We start from the raw sequence: 20042 nt of genomic DNA, 5'->3' as shown, positions 1-20042 counted from the left end.
CTTCGTCAACATTTCCTTAGAATTATCAGGAGGAGCAGGAATCAGATCATCCTCTGAGTCGCGAGGAAGCGGGACATTCTAAGCGATTACAAACAACTCCTCAGCATCCATATGTGCAACCACTCCTGGTATCACTTGTCACGCTTGGGTCACAGATTTGCATAGAAACACAGGAGTTTGTAGAGACAGACACTGCAAACGAACATTTGTCTCCTTTTCCAAAAGTTTCAACGTCCATGACAAGACAGAGATGACAGTTCCATCAGGAGCAGAGAGTGTCAGAAAGAGAGAGAGAGAGAAAAGCAAACAATCAATTCCAAAACTGACAGGTGCTGTTCAGGCTTTTAAGTATGTGGAGTAACCCGTGTGAAGCTTATCGCATGACAGACCTTCCCGCCCACAAGCCCAGCAAGTAAGGGAGCAATGTGAAGGTAGTTCATCAGTATTTATAGGAGGGGTTTTCCCAGGAGCGTCTGTATCCTCTAGGGGTGCGTTCAGCCGCCCAGCTCACACCATATTGTGAAGATGTATAGGTCTTCCAGAGGTGTCCATTCAAACTAGAATAATGTCAAGGATGTCAAAGAATGCAAAACAGTTGCTTTATTAACATAAATAAACAATGGGGATGTATTGAGGACAAGGTGGAAAATTGTCTAAAGGCTTAAATGACATCAAAATTGCAAAGAAATGAAAAGATTTAGTTTAACATAATTCCAACAGAATTGGGCTCAGGCAGAGGTTATGTTATGATATACAAGAGTTCAGAAAAAAGAAATAGAAGGTTGTGATTAAGAAATGAACTACAGATGGTATGGAAAAACACATCTATTAATGAAAAAAGGTTAGTAACTGATTGAAACAAAGAAAAACTGAATTAATCAGAGACATTAACCAGAATTTTTAAGCCAAAAAATTGCTAAATTGTCTTAACACAGTCTTGCTTTAAATTCCTCCTAACTAACTAATCTGACAAAGACGTTAATTTTATGGTAGTGATCAGGACAGTCACGGTTGTTTGGTCACTGTGTTCATTTCTATTTACTTCGCTATTTGTAATAAAAAGAGGATAACTTATGCTCGATATAAACTACTGATTACTGGGAGCGGACTTCAGAAAATCTCAACTAAACAAGATTGCTTACATGTGGGATTACTACTTCTCCAACTGCAAAGGTGGAATCTAGGTGGAGGAGGGGGAAGTGCGTGGTGTCTCTCATGTACTTCACAAGTTGCATGTTTCAAGCATCTCTTCCAAGTATGTTTTTATCTACCATCAGATTATTGAGGAACAACACTGTTGAACTTCATCTTCTCCCCACAATAAGTAAGGATTATTTTCTCACTTTAGCATTAGCTTCCTTCTGCACTAGAATTGATGGGTTTTTATGGAGTGGATAGAGATGCAGATCTTTCAATAAGTCAAAAGCAGGTGGTGTCTGCTTTTATACTAATAAAAATTGGTGCACCAATGTTTCCATATTGTCAAAGCTTTGTATTCTGGAATTATTCACTACTAGCTGTAAGTCATTCTATTTACCTACAAAATGTTCTTTGATAATTCTTGTTGCAAATTAAAACACAAGTTTGGTGCAACTTTAACCATCAAGATTCCCTGATACAAACATTTAGTCAAATACCCTACTAGAGATGGGAAGATTGTCAATCACAGCAGCAGCTCTATAGAGAACGTATACCAGGCTTTACACCGACAAGTAACTCTGACTGTAGCTGCGTTTTCCAAAAATTACCAAAATTCAGCAACTTTAGCATAAAAACGGGATTCAACAAAAGCCTGACATGCTGAAATGATTCCACAGACAAAATATCTTTGTTTTTAAAAGTTTTAGTTAAAGTTCAAAGTAAAACAGTTCACACAAAAAAAGAAAAAATTCAAATAGCAAAAACTAGAAAACTTCTTAATTAAGAGAAGCTCTGTTCAAAGCTTAAATCTTGGTACATTTAATTCTAATCGTTACAAAGTAACTTCTAAACATTTCTGAACCATTTCTAAATGGTCAGAAAACTGTATGCCTATCCCATTTCTAAGCTGAAAATGGGTCTTTTTAAGTCCCTGAGTACTGGGACCTATTCTAAACAACAACTGACTTATTGTCACACTTTATCTTAATTTTAGCAAAGAATGTTCTATCACTTATTAACTTAAACAGGGTAAAAGGCTATACCATTGTCTATGGCTATGACTAAGCAAACACTAATATGAGTTTAACTTAATTTAAAGCATTCATTTCTAGGTTGGCTCTTACACTGACCATGTAATGTTACAGTCGTTCCCACAAAATGGTAAAATCAGCAAAACCATTGAGAAAATACGTGTGTTCATGGTCTTCTGAAGCAGTTGAAAATTACACGATTGAATTGTACAGAGTGGGATATCTTTAAAATGCTTGTGAAAACATTCATGAGTTGACTGACACTGTATTATTTTATATCAGCTTCTGTGACGAGGTACAAATTTCCAGCAAAACTATTGTAATTATAACAATGGAAAACCTTGGTTCACCAAAGAAATTGAGTATTCTTCACCAGCAAAACAAATAGCATATTAAAACTGGTGATAGGGAAGCCTACAAACAGGCCAGTATTATGATTAAGGCTTTTTTGTTTTGTAGGCTTTTCCTCTTAAGGAAGCCGTGTTTTGTACCATTGTTAGGGTCACATCCCGTTTTTCTAGGCATATGGTCTCCAGGGTTGTGACCTTGAATCAATCAGCAGATGGGATAAAGGTCTACATTTTGCTCTGAGCCTTATCAGATTTGCAGATAAAACCTTGTTTACAGTTTTGACTTTTGTGTGTTTACTTTTGATGTCTTGCCTGATTTTTGACTTATTACGTTTGACTTTGAATTTTGCCTCTCATTTGAGTTTTGGTCACTTTATTATTTTTATTTTCATTTGTTTTTCCTTTTGCTCACATCTCCCGGTTACTCAAGAAACTAGTTGTCTGTTTTTGTTGCCAAGAGAGAACAGCCAAGAATCATCTTAACAATGCAATAAGATATACTTAATGGAAACAAAGAAACAAACTGTATGGAGTAGCCTTGAATCTATTACTAGCTATAAAAAAATCTCCCAGTGCTTATTCAGATTTATACCACCCTGACAAACTTAATACCTTTTATAGCAGATATGAAAAACAAGAAGCTGAGTATCAACAATCCTTTTGCTTTTCCTGAAGTGCAAAAGCCTCACTCCTCTCCTTCTATTTCTGTCATGGAATATGATGGCTGGAAGCTGTTTGCAAGACAGAACTGCAAAATGTCTGCCAGTACTGATGCAGTCTCATCTGCAGCAACTAAATAATCTGCAAGCCAGCTTGCTCATCTATTCATGGACATCATTAACCAGTCTTCTGCATAGTGCACTGTTCCAGATTGCTTTAAATCTGTTGTTATTGCTTCAATTCTCAAAAAAATATAAATTAAATTGCCTCAGTGATTACAGTCAAATTGAAATTACATTAGCCCTAATAAAAAAATGTTTGAATTCACCTGAAGTCTGTCACTGCTTCTAATGTTGACCCACCTCAATTTATATAAGGCAAAAAGATCTGTGGATGACACCATAAACCTGAGCCTGAGCTTTGTGTAAAGGAACTTACACCACAATACTGTTTGTACATTCGAGTTCAGTAACATCATTGTCCCAGACATGTTGTTAACTAAACTTCTACAAACTGAACCAAATGCTTGCATCCATAAATGGATTTAGTTTTTTTGAGAAAGAGAACACAGTATGTTTGAATGGGCTCTCACCTCTCAAATTGTCTCCATATTAGCATACAGGTGCCTCTCAAGGCTATGTTCTTTCCCCCAAACTTTCCCTGTACACTGATGACTCCAGATACACGGACCCTTCAGTAAAAATGTTTAAGTTTGCCAAAAATATTATTCCACAGTGACCCCACTCTACTAACTATACACAACTGTTTCCTATTGAATACAATAGTGAATTATGACTCTGCGTGACCCAAAGTCAGACAACTATGGTTTACACTGACTAGAATGAACAGGTTTTTGAATGTGAATCAAGAAAGGCTGGGTAAACCTAAAAAAGCTTGGGGAAGCCAAATGACATAAAAAATGGACCAACACATTTTAGAATGGTATAAATCCCTACGAGTCAAGGGCATAATTTATTAGGCAGAACCCATAGGGGAGTGCCTTGCATAGTAAGCCCCATCTTCTGCCTCACTTTAAATTCAGGAGCCATTTTTTTCCTGCAACTTTCACATGTCTCCAGAGTAAGATTCCACTTTGAATGTAATTGTGTAAGGTACTTGGCTAGACTTGAAATTGAAGTGGTAAATGGAAAATGTGAGAGCAAAGATTGTTTAAAACCCATGTAGACACTCTAATGGTGACATCTTAATATGAGTCTCGTAGCCGAGTTAAAGAAAATATATCTGGAGAGTTCACGTAGAGGTTATAATTTGATCTAATTAAACTAGAAGTGTTTATAGTGAATCTTAGAAACTTCCTATAGGCTTCACTAACTCAGTTTCTCTTTGGGTAATAATGTGAAGTCAGGTTATCAAAAAACACCTACAAAACCTGGCAGTGAATTGAGGACCACAATCTGAGATTATGCACCTGGGGAAACCATGTAGGTGGCAGAATGCTTCTATAAAAATTTCATTTAATTCATTTGTGAAGGGGATTTCTTTTCTGCTGAATGACATTGGGACTTTTTGAAAACTAGCCTACAACTACTAATATTGTATTGAAACTCTATAATGGTGGCAGGTCTGACACAATATTCATATTGATTTCATTCTTCAGACTACCTGGAAGAGGTATGGGTTGCTGCATATGTATGAGACAGTCGGAACTGGGCTTTGCATATCTGCAGTCTTCAAAGTTCTGAACATATATTTTAACATTTTCAATTCATTTGTAGCCACAAAAAATAACTCAATTTAATTCTTGGCTCTTAGAAAACTTCCAGTGATAATTTTTCTAACAGGTTGAAGGATGAAGTCTACACGCTCATGTACAGAGTCTGGAAGAGGATGCACTGTATTTGATGGTCTAACTAGATTAGCTAAATCAATGAGTTCCTCATAGGAGTTGAAAGTGATTTTGAGAGGTTCTTCTGTGCTGGGGTATGAAATTTTGCATATAAGTTGATAAATATTTTGTATGTCTTTATTTGTAACTTGGACAAAGCAAAGTAATATTAGTGTTACAATATCGATAATAACAGCAATGGTTTAATGGTTAAGGACTCCTTCCCCCCTTTTAGGAATGAGTCTTTGTAATTTTATGACAGGATTGGGGGGAAGTGCCTCAAACAAATTTGGCAAGTGATTCTGCAGGGCTCTCTCAACAGGACAAGCCAGACTGCCTAGCTGGAAAGCTTCATCTTAACAAATGGTTTTGGGGGCAGGTGTGAAGGTATTCTATGTCCCATTGGTCTGAAGTATAAAGTTTGGAATTGGCTTGTATTAGAAGCCTTTAAGTACCATGACACCCTATTGGCTGTAGGGTGTTGACACTTTTTCTATAGTGTCATTTCTTGTGACTGAAGACAGAGAGATATAATTAAAGTTAGTAAAAAATCTTTTATTAATAGACACCAGGCAAAGGTAAAATGACAGAGAAGCACAGTCCTAGGACACCTGCCCTTCATCTGCCTCGAGGGGTCGGTGTCCCCAATTTTTTATAGGGCCTTTGTCTTATGACTTTAGTTGCACAAGAATTTCAAACCATTACATCTTACAACATTTTGCTTGGATCAGCATTTACAACATTCTTTAAGTTCATCAGTTGGTCACTTGTGGTTTTTTGTTCGTTAGGAGAAACAAGAAGTTGCACATGTCATGTGCACTATGGACAAGACAGGGTCTGCATGGCTTTTGTCACGTATACCAGATTGATCAAACTGTTTATTATTTTCTCACAAGGGGCTGGACAGAGAATTAATAAATTTACTTCCTTTACCCCTCTCTCTCTCTTACCAACTGAAAAAGGAGCATCTCACACCATGAACTGAAAAGGACAACACAATAAAGAGCACAGCTCGGCAGCCATATTGAGACAGGCATGCGGCCTGTTCTGAAGAAAGCTGACCAAAAATGAGGACTTAAGTAGAGACATTTTAAGTAACTAACAAGTCTGTGTGCTGCCTGAAACTACACATCAGCATTTATCAGGTTGTATGGTTGCCAATATTCAAATGTACTTTGCATATTGTTATTATTAATGAATATTATCAATAATACATTATTTAAATTTTAACTTAACTCCTGCTTGTCTTTTACTACACCTAATTGCCTGAGGTTATAAATGTAGAAGGGAAAGTGGGGAGAGGTTATATGGTACAGTACCTTATAAACAGTGGTAAGTCAGTGAAATTTGAGGCATTCTGACAAAGGCTACATATTCTTCTTCTTTCGGCTGCTCCCGTTATGGGTCGCCACAGCAGATCATCTACTTCCATATCTTTCTGTCCTCTTCATCTTGTTCTGTTACACCCATCACCTGCATGTCTTCTCTCACCACATCCATAAACTTTCTCTTAGGCATTCCTCTTTTTCTCTTGCCTGGCTGCTGTATCCTTAGCATCCTTCTCCCAATATACTCCGCATCTCTCCTCTGCTCATGTCCAAACCAGTGCAATCTCGCCTTTCTGACATTGTCTCCCAACCGTCCAACTTGAGCTGACCCTCTAATGTACTCATTTCTAATCCTATCCATCCTCGTCAAAACCAATGCAAATCTTAGCATCTTTAACTCTGCTACCTCTAACTCTGTCTCCTGCTTTCTGGTCAGTGCCACCATCAACAACCCATATAACATAGCTGGTCTCACTACCGTCCTGTAGACCTTCCCTTTCACTCTTGCTGATACCCGTGTGTCACAAATCACTCCTGACACATTTCTCCACCCATTTCACCCTGTCTGCACTCTCTTTTTCACCTCTCTTCCACAATCCCAAAGGCTACATATTAATAATACAAAAGGGGAAAGTAGAGTAATATATTACTCTTCCAAGACAAAACATTCTGGTTCAGCAATTTGTTCATCATCTATTAGTTTTTTGAACAAAGCAACTGCAGTCCCCTGTCCCATAAAGAATTAAAAAGTTGAACACACCAAAGAATAATGAAAATATTTACTTGTTAACAGTACAGGTATTCTGCACAACCTGAAATACATCAAATTCTTGTAATCAATAGTAATTACAAAGGGCTGTTCTGCCTCTCCAACTAGTGAAGACACTCTTTATGATATTGCTCAGTGGAGGTCAATTTCTTTAAAAAGATGGCATATGGATGGAATTTTCCTATATAGAATATCTATAGTATGCAATAAAATAGCCCCCATATTAGTGCTCAAAGCATCTACTTCAAGTTCACAGGATAGTGAGCATGCTATGTGATCAAGAATAGGAGATAATGCAAGTAGTTCATTCAAATGAACATAAGCTTCTATTATAAACCTGAACATCTCAGAGGATTACTTTGTAAAAAAAGGTGATGAAGTTTACAGAATATCTATTTTTCCTTTTACAAGAAATGATTGGCAGAAAGATGAGTAAGGACTCCTTTAACATATTCACTATGTTTCTGTATAGTGTTGGAAAACATAAGAATATCAGATGATAAAGCAAGTCCCTAAACCATAGCATCCTCCCTCTACATCTTGTGACAATACTTCATTCAAATGTGGCCGACCATGAGCTGTAGTGTGTTATGAACAAACTCAGATCCTTTGAGAGAAAGATTCACCAGCTCCTAAAGAGGCAATTTTATCTCATGTACTCCAAGTATCGCCTGTTAGAAGAAACTTCCTCAGTATCTACGTAGGTTTGAATTTGCAACATTATCTCCAGGCTGTGCTGCTCATATCCTGGGTCAAGTCAGCTTTACCCTCGCTCTTGCACACGACAACAACAGACTCTAGGATCTTTGGCAGTGCAAGCAGGAATCCAAGCCTGGGTCACCTCTGCTTTCTGCAGCAGTCACCACTCATTCCATTCCCCAACCATGACTGCTGATAGAGGTGATATAGAGTACTTATTATTGGAGATTCAGTTGTGCATCACCTCAGCTTCCAGTCACCTAATTGCAAAACTCTTGTTTCTTGTTTTCCTGTGGTACAAGTTCAAGATGTGAAAAGAAGATCCCTGACAGCCTTCAAAAAGCACAAGAGCAGAACTATCTGATCTTATTCAGTATATCAACCAGCCTACACATAAGGGGGTCCGTGGCTCAGTAGTAAAGGCCAGTTTTTAAATAAATAACCGCCTCATTTGCAGCTTAAAGAGGGGGTGTGTTTGGCTGGCACTTGGGGGCATAAAGAAGCGGTCGCTCCTGCTGAGTGCTTAAGTGGACCAAGAGTGACGGGAAGGTGGTTGGCTCACGGCGGAAGGCATCAGGAGTCGGAGGCTTGGGAGGTTGAAGCCCCAGCGTGAGCCCCGTCGTTGCTGGGGAACTCAAGTCTCGTTCTGGCGGAACTGTACAAAGCCAGGAGTCGGAAAGCTACCAGACCAGTAGGAGATGGTCAGCTGCAGGTAGGGTAACTCCCCTGGTGCAGGGCCCAGATGGGAGAAACAGGGGAGCTGCCAGCTAAAGAAGGCAACAGGTTTTTTAAAGGACTGCTTCCAGCCATTATTGATTTTTAACCTCATTTTTAGATGGAATATTTATTGGATTATTTTAACCTCCACATTTCACTGATTTTAATGAATTATGTATTTATGGACATTTTGATGCACTGCACTGTTTTGGACACTGATTTCGAATTTGACCGGGTTTGTTTTTAATAAAAGCTCTTTTGCACTTTGGACCTTCCTCTTGCTTTGTTTGGTGTCCTAATTGTCCAGCTCATCTAGTTACATTATCAACGGTGTCAGGTTCAAGAGGCTCCCAAAAGAGAGATGGAAACATGGAGCAAGAACCCACATTTGTCACAAGGACACATGCTACATTTAGTGATTTCAGAAGGATTCAAAATGAATGTGAGGCAGGTCAAAGACATCACCATATTTGCCCATTTTTGCATTTTATTTATTGTACAAATACTGTTGACTAGAACTAAAGAGCATCAAATTGTTTAAAAAAATATTCTGATCCCACAGCATCTAGGTTTGTTATTATTCTAAATAATTAGTCTGTATTTAGTGCTTGTCCTGATACAACAAGCAATGTTACCAGTAAGGTGGAATATTTGAATGCTAAGGTGAGAGCCGCAGATGACACATTAGCCCTTAAAAAAATTGCTAAGAAATTCTTCATCCTAAAGTATCTTGGAAGACTCATTGAGTAGCTGGTTTTAAGAGGAAATGCCGCAAGACTTAGCATAAATGGAGGAAAAGCAAATTAACAGTTCACTATGAAATAATGAAGACACATATAACTGAATACGTCGTATAATAAAGCAGTTAATTTTGAGAGGCAATCCTATTTTTCTAAAATTAGAAATAGTGCTATTTCCAAATATTGATCACCTTCTAAAGCCAGATCAAATTAAAGGAATGACTCCCAAAAATTTCAAGCAAAAACGCGAAATTCTAGTTGCATTTTTAAACACAAAATAAACAATAATAAGTGTAATATAATACTTCCCCCAAAAGTTAACCCTGTTGAACCCCAGTATGCTCTCATTTAATTAAATTCCTTCACTCAAATAGGATTACCTGAACTTTAGAATATGTACTCAACTGAAACCCTCCACTTGTGTCCTTGACTCAGTCCTAACAAGCTTTTTCAAAGAAGTTTCTGATGTACTAATTAATAGTGTACTTGGCATAGTTAAGTCATCATTAACACTAAAATCCCTGAACCCTACAAAAAAACTTGTAATCCTGGCCCACCTTAAATTCCTTCACACTTCTCCAAAAGCGTCTTTTGTTTTGTAAATGTGTCGATCAGCACAAGCAGCAAGAAGCAAGCAGCCTGCTGTCCCATTGGAGATCAAGCTAAGGCTCCTAATCTGCGTGAGAGGTTCCTGGAGTTGTATACCGTAAATAATACCATATATTGTTATTTGGAATACATGCATTAAATGTTTGTTCTGTGTCTACAAAGATCTGGGTAAGTGTAGGAAGAAAGGAAATGGGAGGCAAGAAATGCTGAACACATACCTTAAGCAGTAACTTTTTCCACATTTCAAATATCAAATAAACACATGCACATTTATTCAAGAATATAACCAAAAAAAAATAGCATTTGATTTACATACCTAAAGCAGAAACTTTTTCCATGTTATACTAATAATGATGTGAAGTGTATATTATGTAAAGACTTTAGTTCTAATATCAAATATACACGTTCACTTTCACTCAATAATATAACCAAAGAAAAAAAAAAAGCATTTGATTTACATGTTGCTGGCAATGAGTTAAAAACCAAAGCTCAAATGTCAATTGACCGGGACTTCAAACATGTTTTTGAATGGTGTAGAGGTAAAAATTGCTGCCTTATAACCCAAAGGTCCTCAGTTTGAGACTGGGCACTCTACATTTTGAGTAGTGAGCTGCTATTATTATTATTACTATAATATAATAAAAACATATATTTGAGTCTTTAACACCTGGTATAAATTTTGGCTACTTGCAAAACTTCTCTGCTCTTCAGTATTCTTTCTGGGACGTTCACGTGGTACAACGAACTTGCCTCTCCCTCTCCGAGTTGATGGCATTTATCTCTGTTCTTTTCACAAGACTAGCAATGACCACAGTGGGTGCTGTGCCTGACACCTGCTCAGAACCATTTGTTGTACCAGCAATCAAAGATACAATGTCCCGTGACTGCTATCAGACTGGACAAAGGCAGGACCATAACAACAGACAGCTTCAGTGCATTTTTGCTGGCTAATAGACCGCTGCATCACAACTCAGCTTGCCACCATAAAGTAAAATGGGACTTCCACCTCAAGGTATAGTCACTTCAGTACACAAGCAATTCACCACGCTAGTGTTTAGATCTGGCAGTGTCATTCTGATGGCGTATGCACCCAAAAAGAAGCCTTTGATTTCAGTCTGTAATAGCCAGTTTTGCTACCTGTAAAAGACATTGTTGAAGGAATATAAGCAGACACACAAACGCTGGTGAATCATGTCTTTTGGGTATCTTCTTGTCACTTGAATTTTTGGTGATTCAGTTTTATTCTTGAATAAAAGCACACTTGTTTCGTTATACCTTTGTAAAAGTGTCTATTTTATATTTCAGTAACCACTTGAATGAGCTTGAATCTGTCTCATGCACACACACACATATTCATACATGAAAATGTCCCTATTTGAAAAGGCTGGTTTTAGCTGGCTAAATCGTTATCAAATGGTTTTGTTTTAACGGGTGTATTACTTATATGTATACTTATTGTAACAAAATCAACTCCAGACAGTCACAAAGGTTTGGGGCAGCCACCCGTATAATATGTTCCTGGCTGCAAAAGTTTTGAAAAGAGGTTGATATGTTTACAGAACATAGTTCAAATCAAAACTGATTAAGTAGAGGTAAGAGGGCGGTTTTAAGGGTTGGGAGAGGAAATGAGGTCATCCAAACTGGAACCGGAAGTGACATCATCTGTGGTGCTGGAACCCGATGGTATTTCCAATGGTCTGCAAGAGACTGAGAGAGTCAGTCAGCACACTCCCACCACCCCCTGGTCTGGCATAGTATTACCATTACTTAAGCCCTATAGCTGCCTCCTAATTGCACATGTGTTGCATTATATATGCAGTACATATATATTTACAAAGATTGTAATTTTTTTTTTTGCTTTAATAAATCCGCCAGTTTTTTTTATACATAATTCTTGCTCTGTCTTTCATGTATCCTTTAGCCGAACCTGGAGCCTCATGCATACGCCGTGCATAGAATTCGCACTATAACATGACGTAAGCACAAAAGCCGAAATGTGCTTACACATAGAAAAATCCAGATGCAGGAATCTGTGCGTACTCCAACTTCCGCATTCTTCCACACCATAAATCCCGGTCAGCGGGAAAAGTAATGCTCGTGCACACGCATGCTGTCCTGCCCCAATTCCATCCAGAATTACGCCTCTTTGAATATGCAAATCAATATAAATAGCCATTAAGCTCAGCATTCTGTGAAAATACAATGAGAAAAGCACAGGGGAAAATATAAAAATTTCAGCAAATACCAAGTGGAGGCAAAGGAAAAACATACTATTTGTTGATTTAAATACTGGTATAATCAACAAAAGGAAATTGATCGAGTGACATAGCGTGTCAGAGAAACTCGAAAGCTCAAGTTCGCAAAGTCACACAGTGTCCGAAATAAAAAAAAGTCACATATCAAAGTCACCGTGAAAAGGCGAGTTGCAGCACACCGTCTGAGTTTATTAGGGTACAGCCAAAAAAAAAATAGGCACACAGTGGGGAAAAAAGCACGAAATGTCAACTTTAATCTCATAATTTCCACTATAATCACGTAGTTTATTTTGTCATTAAAGTAGAACATCATAAAATTCATTTTAAATTCATTTAATTTACTAGTTTTTCAAATCCCATCGTAACTAAAGTAGCATGTTAAATGCTTTGTTTTGCATTTGATCTTCAATGTGCTCAATGTGCTTCCATTCTTTCTCTTTCTCCGATAGGACACAGAATCCATTACATTCGTGATATTACAGCTCTCTGAACAATTAAAGTACTAAGATGTATACGTGATATAATTTTCATGATGATTGGAATGAAAGCATGTTATTAAACATGAGAACACAACGGCGCAGTGATTGTTCATGTCTCACACAAGATGCTGCTTCGCCATGCGTGATCTTCGATGAAATAATTTATTGGAGCAGTACTGTCTCTTTCAAACGTACGTGCAATTCCTGTCCTTACTTTTCTTTCCCCAAATACCCAATCGCCACACAATCAGCGCTGTAATAGACGTTAAGTCATCTGTAAGCTTACAACGACGATTCTTCAAAACGTTTAAGAAACATTGAAATATCTTCATAGTACGTGTTTAATTATTCTATCCATCTATCTGATTTGCCGTTGCACGTTAGGCAGGCTCCTTCGCTAGCTGCATTTAAATCATTTTTAAAAACACATTTTTTCTCTGTGGCTTTTAACCGAGTATGAGATGTTGGCTAACCGTATACTTTTTATTAAGAATCTCTTCAGTTCTTATGTGTTTCTGTTTCATTTACCCTTTGGCTTTGTGTGTCTGATATGCTGGGTTTTTATGGTACAGCACTTTAGTCAGCCTTCATGTTGTTTTTGAAGTGCTTTATAAATAAATAAATAAATAAATAGCATCTATCCTTCCAGTGTTGCGCCAGCCTCAGCAAATATACAGCACAAGGCAGGAACAATACGTGAACTTGCTAGCGCTGCGGCACCGTGTCCTCACATGTTTAATTATTAACAATACAGATTATTTAAATTAAGTTAAAGTTTTATTTGTATAATATAATCAACATATTTTGCTGCATTTCATCTTAAAGATATTATCATCATATGTAAATACACGCTTTATAAAGTGGTGCAGGTTGTGCAATATTATAACTGTAGTGCAAGTTTACAGTTTGGTGATTGTACTTATAAGTACAAACAGTTCTACAAGGAGCAATTGATTGAGTGCGTTTATAGTTCTTGGGATGAAACTGTTTCTGAACCGCAAAGACCGTACAGGAAAGGCTCTGAAACGTTTTGCCGTGGCTGAACTGTAAGCATGTGCTTGATGCTGTATACCGATAATTCTCTTTCTGATCAGCTGCTGCTGTGATTCCCCACTCAGATACAGTGATATAAATATTCCAAGTGGTGCAGTGAGAGTAATATGGAAAAAGATGATCCACTGTGGCAACCCTGAAAGGGAGCAGCTGAAAGAAGAAAAAGAAGAAGAAGATGGTGCAGTGAGGGTAACAACTCTAAAGCAGTTATGGTATTTGGAACCATTTGTACAATTGTAAAGTGCTGCATGGTAAATAGTGGTTGGTGTGGTTGCAAGGAATTGTTGTGCCACCATTTTCCACTTAGCACCCTCTATAATTACTTGAATAAACATTCCATTCTTCATATATTTCAATCAAATTTTAGAACGAATCACAGTACAGACACTACATTAGTGTACAGTAAGTATTAAACGATTTGCAGTTTAATGCTGACACATGCCACATATCTGATCTTGTTCTAGACTTGAGCACAGCACTTGACTCTTGACACAGTATTGTTGTAAATCACCTTAGACAATGGGAGTGTCTCACTGGTAGCATCTTAAATTGAATTAAATTCAGTCTTATTTAACAGGTAGAAATTTTTTTCTTAGTTGTGGTGATTGTAGTTCAGTGATCCATGATACAGTATATACAGTATATATAGGGTGCCACAAGAATCTATTTTGGGCCAACTGCTATTTTCAGTCTACATATTCCTATTAGACCAGATTTTAGCAAAACACAAGTCAAACTATCACAGATATGCAGACACCACATTGCTTTACTTATCTCTAGCACTTAAAGACCCTGATGCTCTATGTCCTCTGATTCAATGTCTTACTTGTATTTCTGAATACTTCTGAAGAGTTGTAATTTCCTCATGCTAAATAAGGAAAAGACAGAAATCTTAGTTGTTATCAAAATTGGTAATTGTGAGGGTGTTGGACATTAACTTGATCTCTTGGCATTAAAAGTCAAGGTGGAAGTAAAGAAATCAGATGTAATCATTTGCTCTGACCTAAACCTTAAATCACATATTAACCATAATACTAGACCTGCATTTTTCAATTGAGGAACATTGCAAAGGTTACACCTCTTATAACATTGTGATATGTTAAGAAATTAATTCATGTTTTTGTTTTGAGTTGACTAGATTACTGTAATGAACTCCTAACAGGGTTACCTAAAAAAGACATCAATCAACTGAGGTTAGATCTCAAAGCAGCAGTAAGAATCATAACCAGAAAAAGAAAATATGAGAATATCTCAACCAGTTTTGGTATTGTTACATTGGTTTCCTGTAATCACACATTTTTTTTGCATTTTATTGATTTTATTAAAATCAAATACAGTATTCCATACACACAACTCATGTATAACAATAACAAATCAACCCCTGCCGACGAGAAAGAGAGCAAGGCCAGCAGAGTAAAACTATAAACTAGTAAACTAGATAAATTAATAAAAATGAATACAGTAACAATGAGGGGAGAGAATCCACTTCATTGGTTTAAATGTTTATTCTAAAATGTTATTGATTAGATCCTGCCAAGTTTTGGAAAAGTTTTGTATAGATCCTCTAGGTGAGAATATGATTTTTTTGCAGTTTCAAATAGTATATAACATCAGTTACCCATTGACTTAAAATAGCTGAGTTAGGATTCTTCCAGGTGAGCAAGATAAGTCTAAGTGCTAATAGTGAATTAAAGGCAACTATAGTTTGTTTGTCCTTCTCCACTTTAAGCCTATCTGGAAGCACACCAGACACTTGTTAAAGGCAGGATTAACAAGTGTAACCAGTGTAGATCATTTTGGACAACATCAGCATCATATACACAAGCCCAAATTGACATAACAAAGGCCTTCATCAGAGAAGACCAATAGGTAATGTTGTCATCTATTGCTGTATATGCAGATATCAGCCATAGATCTGCACATGCCACAGTGCTTGATGACAGTACTGTAAACTTTGTGGAAGATGGGTACTGAAACAGCTTACTGATCACAAACCAATCTCTTTCAGTAAACTTCTGCAGGTTTCACTTCCTCTACACAAAGAAATCTCAATACAGCATTGTTCAACGATGGTGCAATCCCACAGCGAAGCATCCATGTTCATTTGACTTTGGTTTCAACTAGACTAACAGCAGAGAACTGTTATTTACTTGTGTCAGCTTCCACCCATTATGGATACAGCATAATTTTCAAATCACCTTTACTTTATAATTTACCCATATAAAAAATAGTTAAACTGTGTAACTGACTAAAAATAGGAAACTAGAAAACTAGATTCAACACAGGTTAGTAAGAAAATAAATACAAAGGAAATAATCATCAAAGTTGCCAACATAATATAAAAATTAAAAATGAGATACACAAAGACAGAAAATGTAAACCTATCTTTTGTCCTTTCCTTAAATCTAACCAAATCATTATAAGCTTTTGAGTTTATATACATCCTGCAAACAGACAATAATATGCCACTTCCTTAACATTTCCAACCCAGTTATGACACACCTCAAAAGGTGAATCATATTATTAGCAACAGATGGTACCACAGCCAGAAAATGGTGGCACATATAAGGAAAAACGAGATACTGTCATGGGATAAATCTGGGATTTATTTGGCATAGAATCAATTTGGTCACATTTTGTCCATTACATACTTGCAGTGCTATTATGTTATTGTTGTTGATGAATACCACCATTTCTACTGTAATTTACTGTATAATGGCCATATGGTTTATAGTCATTTGACAAAGTTGTCTTTACATGTGACACAGTATTTTATTTGATGGTGATGTGGCTTAGATTGCCTATTGGGATGGTAAGGTAGTTTGCCCACCACAACACTACACTGATCATTACTATCTTCTCCTCCCATCTCTCTCTCTCTTGCTGCCTTGGCAACTTATCTCCTATATTTACATGTCTCAAGCCTCCCTCACAACTTCATACACATTAGACTAGTGACTATATTAACACCATCCTGAAGTTACTTTTGGAACAGTCTCCAGAATTGCTTCACCAGTCAGAAATATTTTATGGTGCCATCCTCACAATACTGTCTCTGCCAACCCTAGGTGTTCCTGTAAATGAGGGACCCAACACCCTCTGGCTCCCACCTAACCTAAGAGGAATATGAATGCATATTGTAATTAACAGATGGTGGGGGATGTTACATTGCCGTTGCCTTCTACCGTCTCCTTGCAATGCCACTGTCTTGCATGGCCATAGGTGGCAATTCTATTCTGCTCGACATGCTCTCCTCTGTCTTATTCATCATCTAGATGTTCCCATCATAAGCTCATCCTCGTTTAAAAATACTTTCCGCTGCCCTCACCCTAAAACTCTTGAATTGCAGTATTAGATAGGCTTCTCCAAACTTCTTGCAGGTATTAATTGTCTATCCACACCCTATGCCAAGCTCTGCACTGGCTCATTTCATGGATGGCCAGAATGATTCTGCTACGTTGTGGCCTCATTATAATGTGTATTTTAGTTTTGTGTTTTACTTTGTTGTGACGTAATGGGAAAATTGTATTTATTGCCTTCTAAAAAAATAATAGTATAACTCTAATAGGGCGGCATGGTGGCGCAGTGGGTAGCGCTGCTGCCTCGCAGTTAGGAGACCTGGGTTCAGTTCCCGGGTCCTCCCTGTGTGGTGTTTGCATGTTCTCCCCGTGTCTGCGTGGGGTTCCTCTGGGTGCACCTGTTTCCTCCCACAGTCCAAAGACATGCAGGTTAGCTTCATTGGTCGATTCTAAATTGTCCTTGGGGTGGGTGTGTGCCCTGCGGGGTTTGTTTCCTGCCTTGCACCCTGGGATTGGCGCTAGCAGACCCCTGTGACCCTGTTGTTAGGATATAGCATCATGGATGGATAACTATAGTATCATTGAAACACCTAAGCATTCACATATAAAACTTGTGTAATACACAATTTTAAAATCAGAAAATGACAATTCTGTATAAGAAAGCTGCACAGTTGAATTTGAGTTGAATTTGTGCATGTTAACCATAATGCACATACTAACTTGTTATAAAGGAGCTTTGTTTTCTGAGGATAAATTAACTGCAGTGTTAGCGTATTTACATACTGTAGATATATGTCAACTGCTTTAACATGCAAGTTTTATATCTCACAGTGATGAAAATATTTATTAGTGCTTGTTTCTCTAATTCAAACAGCCTTTTCCCAGCTGGGGTACTTCTGTCTTTCAGGTCTGTCTCAAACAAATTGTTCCCACCCTTCTTTGAGGAGAGCAGCTTCAAAGAAGACATCTTTCAATTTCATTAAACCTGAGAAAACAGAAACTGAGTCAGGCTTTGATTGAAAATGTATTGAGTGTTCTTAGGGTTTTATCTGTTCTTGAAATACTCCAAAACAGTTTTTGCAATTACAAGAGCAATGTGTGCTTGGAAAGGAACTATTTTAATTTCAGCCTAGACCTCCCTGTTCTTTATAGATTTGATCTCATGTGTTTACAACCATCCAGCCAAGATATAATCCATTCAGCATGTCATTGGTTTTCCATAGTGTCTCCATCCATTGAGACATGCACAGAGTAACTCCAGGGACCCAAACCATCTCAATTGTGTCTTCTCAATCTGGAGGAGTAGTGATTTAATCTCACAAGAACATCCACATGACAGGTTCACATTAGCCTGTTTAGCCTGGTTTGTCTGACCCAAGGATATCATTGGTGAATGTCATCTTCAGACTTAGCTCCAGTGTTTGGGAACCCCTCTTAATTCTTTGTATTTTTGTTTATCGTTGGCTGAGCTTTCAAAGTAGCAGCTTATTTTTAATATATGACATGCCTTATGGAAACAGTAGTATTTCAGCAGTGGCATTAAATTAATTGGATTAACAGAAAATATGCAATATGCATAATAACAAAATTAGACAGGTGTATACATTTGGGCACCCCAACAGAGATATTACATCAATACTTAGTTGAGCCTCCTTTTGCAAATATAACAGCCTCTAGACGCCTCCTATAGCCTTTAATGAGTGTCTGGATTCTGGATGGAGGTATTTTTGACCATTCTTCCATACAAAATCTTTCCAGTTCAGTTAAATTTGATGGCTACCGATCATGGACAGCCTGCTTCAAATCATCCCATGGATTTTCGATAATATTCAAGTCAGGGGACTGTGATGCATGAATGCCTTTGTAGATTTCGAACTGTGTTTTGGGTCGCAGCCCCACAGCATGATGGAATCTCCACCAGATTTGACAGTAGGTAGCAGGTGTTTTTCTTGGAATTTGGTGGATTGCGGTGTTCTTCTTCCGCAATGCAAAGTGCTTTTTGTTATGACCAAATAAGTCAATTTTTGTCTCATCAGTCCAAAGCACTTTGTTCCAAAATGAATCTGGCTTGTCTAAATGAGCATTTGCATGCAACAAGCGACTCTTGTTTGTGGTGTGAGTGAAGAAAGGGTTTCTTTCTCATCACCCTGCTATGCAGATGTTCTTTGTGCAAATTGCACTGAATTGTAGACCAATGTACAGATACGCCATCTGCAGCAAGATGTTCTTGCAGGTCTTTGGAGGTGATCTGTGGGTTGTCTGTAACCATTCTCACAATCTTGCACAAATGCCGCTCCTGTATTTTTCTTGGTCTGCCAGACCTGGGTTTAACAGCAACTGTGCCTGTAGCCTTCCATTTCCTGATTACATTCCTTACAGTTGAAACTGACAGTTTAAACCTCTGAGTTAGCTTTTTGTAGCCTTCCCCTAAACCATGATACTGAACAATCTTTGTTTTCAGATCTTTTGAGAGTTGCTTTGAAGATCCTATGCTGTTACTCTTCAGAGGAGAGTCAAAGGGAAGCACAACTTGCAATTGACCACCTTAAATAACTTTTCTCATGATTGGACACACCTGTCTATGAAGTTCAAGGCTTAACGAGCTAATTCAACCAATTTGGAGTTGCAAGTAAGCAGTATTGAGCAGTTACATGCGTTCAAATCAGGAAAATTACAAGGGTGCCCACATTTTTGCACAGCCAGTTTTTCACATTTGATTTAATTTCATACAACTAAATACTGCTTCACCAAAAAATCTTTGTTTGGAAAACACCGCAGTACTCAGATGTTCCTAGGAAATGAAAGACATACCAGTGTTATCTTTTTTGTTGAAAGTAGAGTAAATTATTATGCAGTCTGAGAGGGGTTCACAAACTTTTTCATATGACTCTCTCTTTATATATATATATATATATATATATATGTATATATATATATATATATATAGTGACAAAATTAAGTGCTTTCTCGCACCCTTGTACCCTCATAAGAGCCCCCCTACAGCGACGCCTGGTGGCCCCCAAGGTATCCAGCAGGGCTGTGTACAAACACTACATAGTCCATGATG

Source organism: Polypterus senegalus, chromosome 9, assembly GCF_016835505.1.
Source record: "Polypterus senegalus isolate Bchr_013 chromosome 9, ASM1683550v1, whole genome shotgun sequence".
NCBI lineage: Eukaryota > Metazoa > Chordata > Cladistia > Polypteriformes > Polypteridae > Polypterus > Polypterus senegalus.
Note: the sequence above shows the minus strand (reverse complement) of the source record.